Source organism: Fukomys damarensis, unplaced genomic scaffold (assembly GCF_012274545.1).
Source record: "Fukomys damarensis isolate Sample0158 unplaced genomic scaffold, DMR_v1.0_HiC HiC_scaffold_32, whole genome shotgun sequence".
Classification (NCBI taxonomy): Eukaryota; Metazoa; Chordata; class Mammalia; order Rodentia; family Bathyergidae; genus Fukomys; species Fukomys damarensis.
The window spans coordinates 46,266,836-46,274,428 of NW_022900944.1; the positions used below are offsets into that span (position 1 = coordinate 46,266,836).

The 7,593-nt window shown below is 54.6% G+C and overlaps 1 protein-coding gene across 2 annotated transcripts in view; it reads right to left on the bottom strand.

The window, feature by feature from the left end:
- The window catches only part of Zdhhc7 (zinc finger DHHC-type palmitoyltransferase 7), a 21,846-nt gene extending 19,075 nt beyond the window's left edge, over positions 1-2,771 (bottom strand). The window contains exon 1 of one of the 2 annotated variants that reach the window (XM_010627480.3): positions 87-2,771. The gene's annotated coding sequence lies outside the window, so the exon portion shown is untranslated. Of the gene's footprint in view, positions 1-58 lie in introns of both variants that reach the window. The other variant, XM_010627479.3, reaches the window with a different exon arrangement.
- Positions 2,772-7,593: the final 4,822 nt, after the last annotated feature.

Sequence of the window (7,593 nt, forward strand, 5' to 3'; positions counted from 1 at the left end):
AAAAAAAAAAAAAAAAAAAAAAGACCTTGCATATTGTTAACTTTACTCCAATACTTACACACTAACCAAACCCTTCAGACGCTTACTGATATTCAGAGGTGTTTCCCAGGGAGTGTCTTGGCAATGTCCTGAAATCTAAGGCCGGAAGTGAGATACAGGACTGCTCACTGCAGACAGCAGGTCTTCAGCAGGATCTCTATGAAACCAAACCCCGATTATTCCTAGAAATTAAAGCAACCAACAGAACAATCGCTTGGGAGAGCAGTCTGACACTTCCTCGGTGGTAAACACACACCCACCCCGTGACTAGGGGTTTGCTCAAGAAGACGAGCAGAAGAGACAGCACGTGCACATCTGCTCCCAGCAGCACTACCGCAGTCTCCCCGGAGGAAACGCCCCACACAGCCACCCAGCAGACAAACCAACCAACCCAGGCCGATCAGAGTCAGACAATGGTTATCTTTTGCGAAGAAAATGAAAGAAATGATCAAGGCCAACACAACATGGGTTAAACCCCAAAACACTAAGCCCAGTCCAAGAAGGGAACAAGGAAGGCCAGGCCCAGTGTGAGTCCACCGGAGCGACACCCAACACCGGGCAAACGTATCACCACAGACATCAGAGCGGGAGGCCCAAGGTCACGCTGGGCTGGGAAGCGGCTACTCAGCTCTGTGCTCTTGGCATAGTTAAGCTGCTACCTACTTTTTGTCATGCTTTTCATGATGGCCCCGCAGGCAGAGGCTCTCTCCTGGCTGCTTCTGTCCTCTGTCACTCAGGAAGGAAGGAAGCCCTGCCTTAGACTAACTTCTACTCACAACTCCAAGCAAGTTCCTTAAGCTCTTCCAGACCCAGCCAGCATTACAAAGTGCACTGCCTACGACATGGTGAAGCAAGCGGGCCACAGGTCGTACCGGGGATCAAAGTTGGGACCTTGAGCTTGCGAGGCAGGCGGCAGAACCACTGAGCTAAATCCCCAGCCCTGGACGGAAGTTTTAAAAAGAGACCACTGGCCCAGGCAGAGCCCATGAGCCTGTGGGCCCGACACCCACTTACTTAGTCCTTGTTCTCCCCACAGCAGAGACACTGCAGGTTCTGTCTTTAAAGAATGAAGTCTTCGCAGAGAAAAGGAAAGAGGAAGAGAACCGCTGGGCCCAGCCTGGCAGAGCAGACTTGGGGTGGGGTGCAGGCACAGGTGTGCCAGAGACCCCCGTGGGAACCCGCCTCCCAGCTTCCCACAGCCTGGAAGACTGCAGGCTGCCAGGACGTCCTCGGAGGGGTCGACAGTGGCTGGTGCTGTCCACACGCCACTGAGGGGAGCTGGGGGGGTCCCAGTGCTGTGACACTGTGCGCACAGTGATAGCACAACCGTGGGCGCTGGGCAGCAGGGCAGATGCTGTTCTGGAGGGCACTGTGTCGGTGCTCACGCATGAGACACGACATTATGACATGTGACTGACATGCATGACAGACACAGAACTTTGAGAACTTGCAAAACCTCAACTTTACAGCACAGCGAGCATTAATATACATCAATTCTTTAAAAAAAATCCTTCAGGATGCCAGCGGAGTCAAGGAGGAATGCAGACTGTGACAAGAGGCTCCTGGGGGGGGGTTACAGGAATTCCCCGGGGGCTCTTGCACACAGTGGAGAGTGATCTCTCGTATTTATTTACTCAACCTGTAATTTCAATCAGTAAGGACGTTTATTTTACACCTCGAGCTGTGGCACAACACTACCTTGCAGCATTGTTCAGAATGTTCTAGCTTTGGCTAGGAGCACTCTCACCTGGTTTCCGCATCCCTCTTGCCTGCTGCCCAGGTCCCCTCGCTATGTGTGCACAAGTGTGTATTGTGGATGCGTCTTCACTTCCTGGTCACACAGATGTTTCTTGTGTATTTCCTGCCTCTGCCCTGGAACCGGCCACTTCGCTAAGGATCCTGCTTCCCTTTATTTACTACAGAATGGTATCAAAACCCAGGACTGGGCACCAGGGGTGCTAGCTAAGGGGATGTTCCAGGCCCTCCTAGGTGATGGAGCAAGTAAAACCCCATGACCCATGACCATGTGGGTCATGACAGCTTCCTGTCTGTCCAGCCGTCCACTCCAACAGCCAGAAACATGGCTGCCATCATGTTCTCTTTGCTTACAATGCTGCCTGATTTCAGAGAACACCAGTTCCAGAGCTGCCCGTCCTGTCCCCAGGAAAACCACCGAACGAGTCCCAGGAGAGGGGCATCGTACAGAGCATCTGACCAGTACTCCCCAAACCATCAGTCACCAGGAACAAGGAAAGCTGAGGCTGCGTGACAGCTGCAAGGAGCCTCAGGAGACCTATGACAGTATCACGTGAGGCCTGGAATGGGACCCTGGGGCAGAGAAGGCAGGCCAAGGGCCAACAGAGGAGATGAAGAGTGCGGACCGTTTCCATTGGGGAGGATGTGCAGGCAGGGACAGCTGTCCCAGCAAAGAGGGGTGCAGGAGTGACGTGCTCGCTAAGAAGCAGTGGCAGCCCTGGGGTGTCAGAGCGTAGGCTCAGGGACAGCTGCTGACACTGGACAGTGGAGAGGGCACAGCCAGGAAGGTGAGAAGCACCGGCCTGCCCAGACAGTGCTGAACGCCAACAGCTCACACAGTGACAAGAACGGTCAGCCTCATGGTGGGGCAGAAGGGCAGCAAGTTTGGGCCCGGCCTGTGAAACTTTTGATTGTTGTCTTTGAGACAGGTTCTCTACATATTGCAGCCCAGGCTGGCCTTGAAGTCACGGTGATCCTCCTGCCTCAGCCTCCCAGGCGCTGGGATGACAGGCCTGCACCACCACACCTGGCCTTCAACCTGGATAGCATGACCTTGTCTCAAAACTGAAAAATACAAGAATGGGCGGGGGCTGTAGCTTATTGCGAAGGCCCTGGGTTCCATCTCAGTGACATGATCGAAAAGCAGGTGTCAAAGGCAGAACCCACCGAGTCCAGTGAGAAGCGTGGGTGCTTGGGAAGCAGGAGACAGAAAGCAAGGCCCAGAAGTCCCGACAAGACCACGGGACAGAGTCAACAAGCAGGACTGAGACTGGGACTGCACTGGGGGGCAGGAGAATTCAGAGAAGGCAAAGGTCTGGAGAACAACAACCCTCCATGGGGCTGGCAAGGGGCTGCCCCTCTTAGAGGTGTAGTCGAGGGCACCTGCAGGACGTTCCCTGGTGACAACGCACACACAGGCCGGGCGACTGCAGAAGCCAGAGCCCTCGCTTCAGCACCTGTGACCCCCGCGTGCCTGCTGCAATCACCTCCTAGACTTTCTGGGCAACACGCAGTCAGGACACTCAGTGTGTTCTTCTGAACTCCAGCAGCAGCGATGCCCCTACCACCCACCTTTAGGAAAACACACCCGGCCCAGAATGTGACCCCAGTGGAGGTGGGTTGGTACCACACCACACACGACCCAGTGTGGACACCCAGCCGAACCCCTCTGGAGAGGCCTTTACTGGTTACTGAGGCACCCAGAGCTGCACTGGGACACCGCACATCAGAGACCCGAGCGAGCAAGGAGAGAAGGAGGGGAAGCCAACCTGGGCTGGGTCTCCCCGGCCACACCACTGCCCCCCGAACCCGGGTTCTGCCCGTGCTCTCCAGAAAGGATGCCCCGAGGACCTCGGTCCCACGCAGCCACAACACAAAATCCGTATCTCAATGACACTCGTTGGGTCTGGCCACCGGCTACTCAACAACTCCACTGTGGGGCCACGCAAAATACCTCACTGCTGGGAATCCTCCTCCCCATCTCCACGAGGAAACCACACAGTACGGCACCACTGACATCTTCCTCACCCTCCACCCCACCCATGGAGGCCCCGCAGTCACGCCTTGCCAAACCCCCTCCATTCCCGGGGACCGGGCCGCTCAGCCTCCCAGCCTGTGGGCCTCACCCCCGGCCAGTGGCCCCCACGGAATGCCCTTCACCACACGCAGGTCTCAAGAATGTGTGTTGAGCAAATGAGTGGCAGAAGCAGAGAGGACACGAGAAAAAGCAGAGATGCAGGACAGGAGAGAGCGTGGGGAAGGGGAGCGGGTGTGGGATCCGTGTGGGAAGTGGGTGCTGAAGGGCGGGGAGCCTCGGAGAAGGGGAGTCGCAGAGAAGGCGGGTGAAGGGCCAGGGCGAGGGTCTCTCCGCCATCCCCGTCCTACAGCCACAGCCTAACACGCAGTCACAGAGGGTCAGCGGAACCTCTCCTTCTAGAAACCCAACATCGACAAGTAAACACCTAATGACATGACTTCCACGCCCCTGTGTGGTTGTGTCCCAGGGAGGAGCAGAGCCCGAGCCAGAGAAGCATTCCCAGCCTCTGCCCACGTCTGAAAAGGGCTTCCCATGCCATGAGGTGACCGAGGACATCGGGAGCACTGTCCAAGCATAAGAAATCTCATGTGCGAAGAACATGCTTAGCACTCAGTGCCGAGCCAGACACGGGGCCGGACAGCAGCAGGCGAAGGGGAGGCCACTCGGGGCACACCTGCTGTGCACCCGGGGACAGCTGACCACCGCCACCTGGGACTGGGCGTGGTCACAGCTCGTGGGCAAGACGGGCACAGGGTCCCAGGGCAGGCCAGCCTCCGAAGCCACGACTCCCTCCCCCTGACAGGCACGGCATGCCCAGGCCAGGCTCGCAGAAGGGCAGTTGAACTGAGCACCCGAAGGGGCCGTGGGTGCAGAGCTGGAAGACCTCAAAGCATTTCTGCGGTGCTGCAAAAGCTCGTCTCCAGAGACTAGCACTTCTCCAGCCGACGGCTGCCCACTGTCCCCAGGAACCAGACCGCCAGCCTGCCGGAGCTGGCCTGCTTCTCAGCTCTCCGCGTCCAGGACTTACCTTTAACCTCGAGGCTGAGCTCCTTCACTCCGGTGGGGCCCAGGTCGCTTCCTTCTGGTCCCCCCCATTACCTCCCACAGCTCCTGCGTCCACAGCCCTCACCCCGCTCGCACCCTCAGAAGTCCCAGTACCTCAGTCCTAGGCCCCAGGGCAGCAGGCACTGCCACTCAGGACCACAACCCAGGCTCCCGTCGGCCCTGCACAGCCTTCTAGAGGTGCTCTGTGGAACCGAGCTCTCCACACACATCTAGAATCAATCCTTACCCTTCTCCCCTGCACAGTGTCCATTTCAGTTCCCTCTGCCACAACGTCTTCCGCTGTGCTTCTGCTCCTGCTGTTCTCTCCAGTTACAACCCACATTCACTCTCCCTCTGCTTAGCCAGATCCACCTATCAATTTCCAAGTGCCCGACAGCAGCAAGAGGCTGTAGGAGAATGTAAGTGTTTTCAAAACCACCAGGTGCTACCCTAATATAAAGCATTATGTTGGGCCCACACGGAGCCTGGATTTTGTTAGAGGAATATTATGATTCTACTGCAGCAGACTAAGATCAGTAAGATAAGAACATGTCTGCAGATAGAGGCAAAGGAGCCAGCACAGAAAACAATCAAAGAGGCAAATGCCAATTTCAGCAATTCACGCTCTAGAATAGGCATCCCAAAGTGACACCAGCATTCACCTCAGGACGGAAGGGCCATCTCTTCCTCAGCTGCTCGGGGAAGAAAGAGATTGATGGATTCGCATTCATTTTAACTTTTTTAAGCAATGGGGTCTCATAATGTTGTCCAAGTGAGCCTCCCAGTTCTGGGGTCAAGCAATGCTCCTGCCTCAGCCTTCCAAGGAGCTGGGTCTACAGGCAGGTGCCACTCTGCCCAGCTTTGGAAACATCTTAAATTCAAGCCTGGGAGTTTTCCCAGCTGCCTCTGTCTCCTCCACAACCTGGAAAGGGACAGTTATTAATCAACAGCAATGCAAAGAAGTGTATTTTCAAGCAGGATGAGCCCAGGAAAAGAAGAACGCTGCATAACAAAAATTTTAACTTTGCTGAAAGAGGGATGGGCGTGTGTCCTTGGCTAACAATATGACTAAGGTGGGCTCTGGCCACCTGAAAAAGCCTAACAATGTACTTTAGGGTGGGGGCCCTGGGCCACACAGTCTCAGGCTACCTGGAAATGAGACCAAGCAGGTGGCAATCCAACCACTCACATGCTGTCGCACATGCACGCCAGCAAGGTCTTCCTTCACAGGCTGAGGGCAGCAGAAGTCCGGCATGTGGTGCTCCAGCTCTCTCCTATGTGCTGCTGCCATTGGGTGACTTTAGTCTGAAGCCTTTGTGTGAAAGGAAGTATAACTGGCAGCGAGGTGCTTTTAGTCCTCCTGGTGTTCTGGGAACCCCCACCCCAACTTGCAAAAGTTGTCAGAGGTGGTCATGTGTGGAGTGGGAACGTCGCTGTGCACTCTGGCTCCGGAACACTCACAGCTGACCTCAGCTCTTCTGGGTTAACTGAAGTATCATGGGACGAGATGGTCACACTCTCCCTGGATTTTTAAAAAGGGCCAAGAGTGTAGCTCAGTCACACAGCCCTCACTTGGCTTGCACATCTCCTGCCTTGAGTTTGACCCTTGGTGTGATGAAAGAAAAGACTGTACCTTCTGTCTCACTGAGAGCCACTCGGATCATTCTAACTTTCCCATTCTTGAAGAGGACTTCTGCTTTTACACTACGTTGACTAGCAGGGCTAGAAAGTCACCATTCATTTATTTATCAACCAAGGCAGGCTGTGAGCTATTGGTAAGAGAAGAGTACAGCTGCTGTTAATGAATCCTGTAGGAAATGACCTTTTCACACGGACGTCGGTGTGAACCTACCAGTCTAACTCTACAAAGTACTCAATCTAAAGAACTCCATAATTAACTCTTATTTTTCAAGAATGTTCAAGAAATGAAGCCCAGTTAATGCTTCTGTTCCAGTCCATTTTTTCAACTATCCCAAGAGCCTTTTACTGTAGAATTCTGACTCCCTAGAAAGCATTTAATGAGATTTTTAAAAAAGGTGACCTCAGATAAATGTTGCAAAACAACATCAAGAAGATCAGAATCAGCTGGGTGTGGTGGTGCACCCCTGTAATCCCATCCCTCAGGACGTTGAGGCAGGAGGATCCCTGCAAGTTCGTGGCCAGCCTGGGCTACACAGTGAGTCCGAGGCCTGAACTATATGGCAAGACTCTGTCTCGCACCCCCCACCCATCAGCATCATTACCTGAGAAGCTTTTAGGAGAAAGTATATACTGACCCAATATCTGGTTAACGATTGGAAAATAGATAAATACATGTGCGTTTGGGCAAATAACAAGACAAACTTTAAAATCGTAAAAGGAAGGAGAGGACAGGAGCACTTTCGAAGACCGCGCGACTGGGAGCAAGTCCACTGGAATGCACGCCTGTAAAAATCTTCTCGGCTTACAGAGAGGTTTACAGCCACTCCATAGGAGCAACCCCATCATTAGCCACAAAAGGGAAAACCATGACTTCCGAGAAGCGAATGTGACGCCCAAGGGCAGGCAAAGAGCTGGAGCCGCAATTCGGGCCCTCACCCGAGTGACCAGGTACCGGGCTGCTTAGTTGGGCGCGGGCACCGGGTGGCTCGCGGAGCTGCGGAAAGTCGCAGGTGCGCGGCGGAGCTGCTGAACAGGGCGTGGGACCGGGTCTAGGCCCAGGCGGGAAGCGGGGCGGG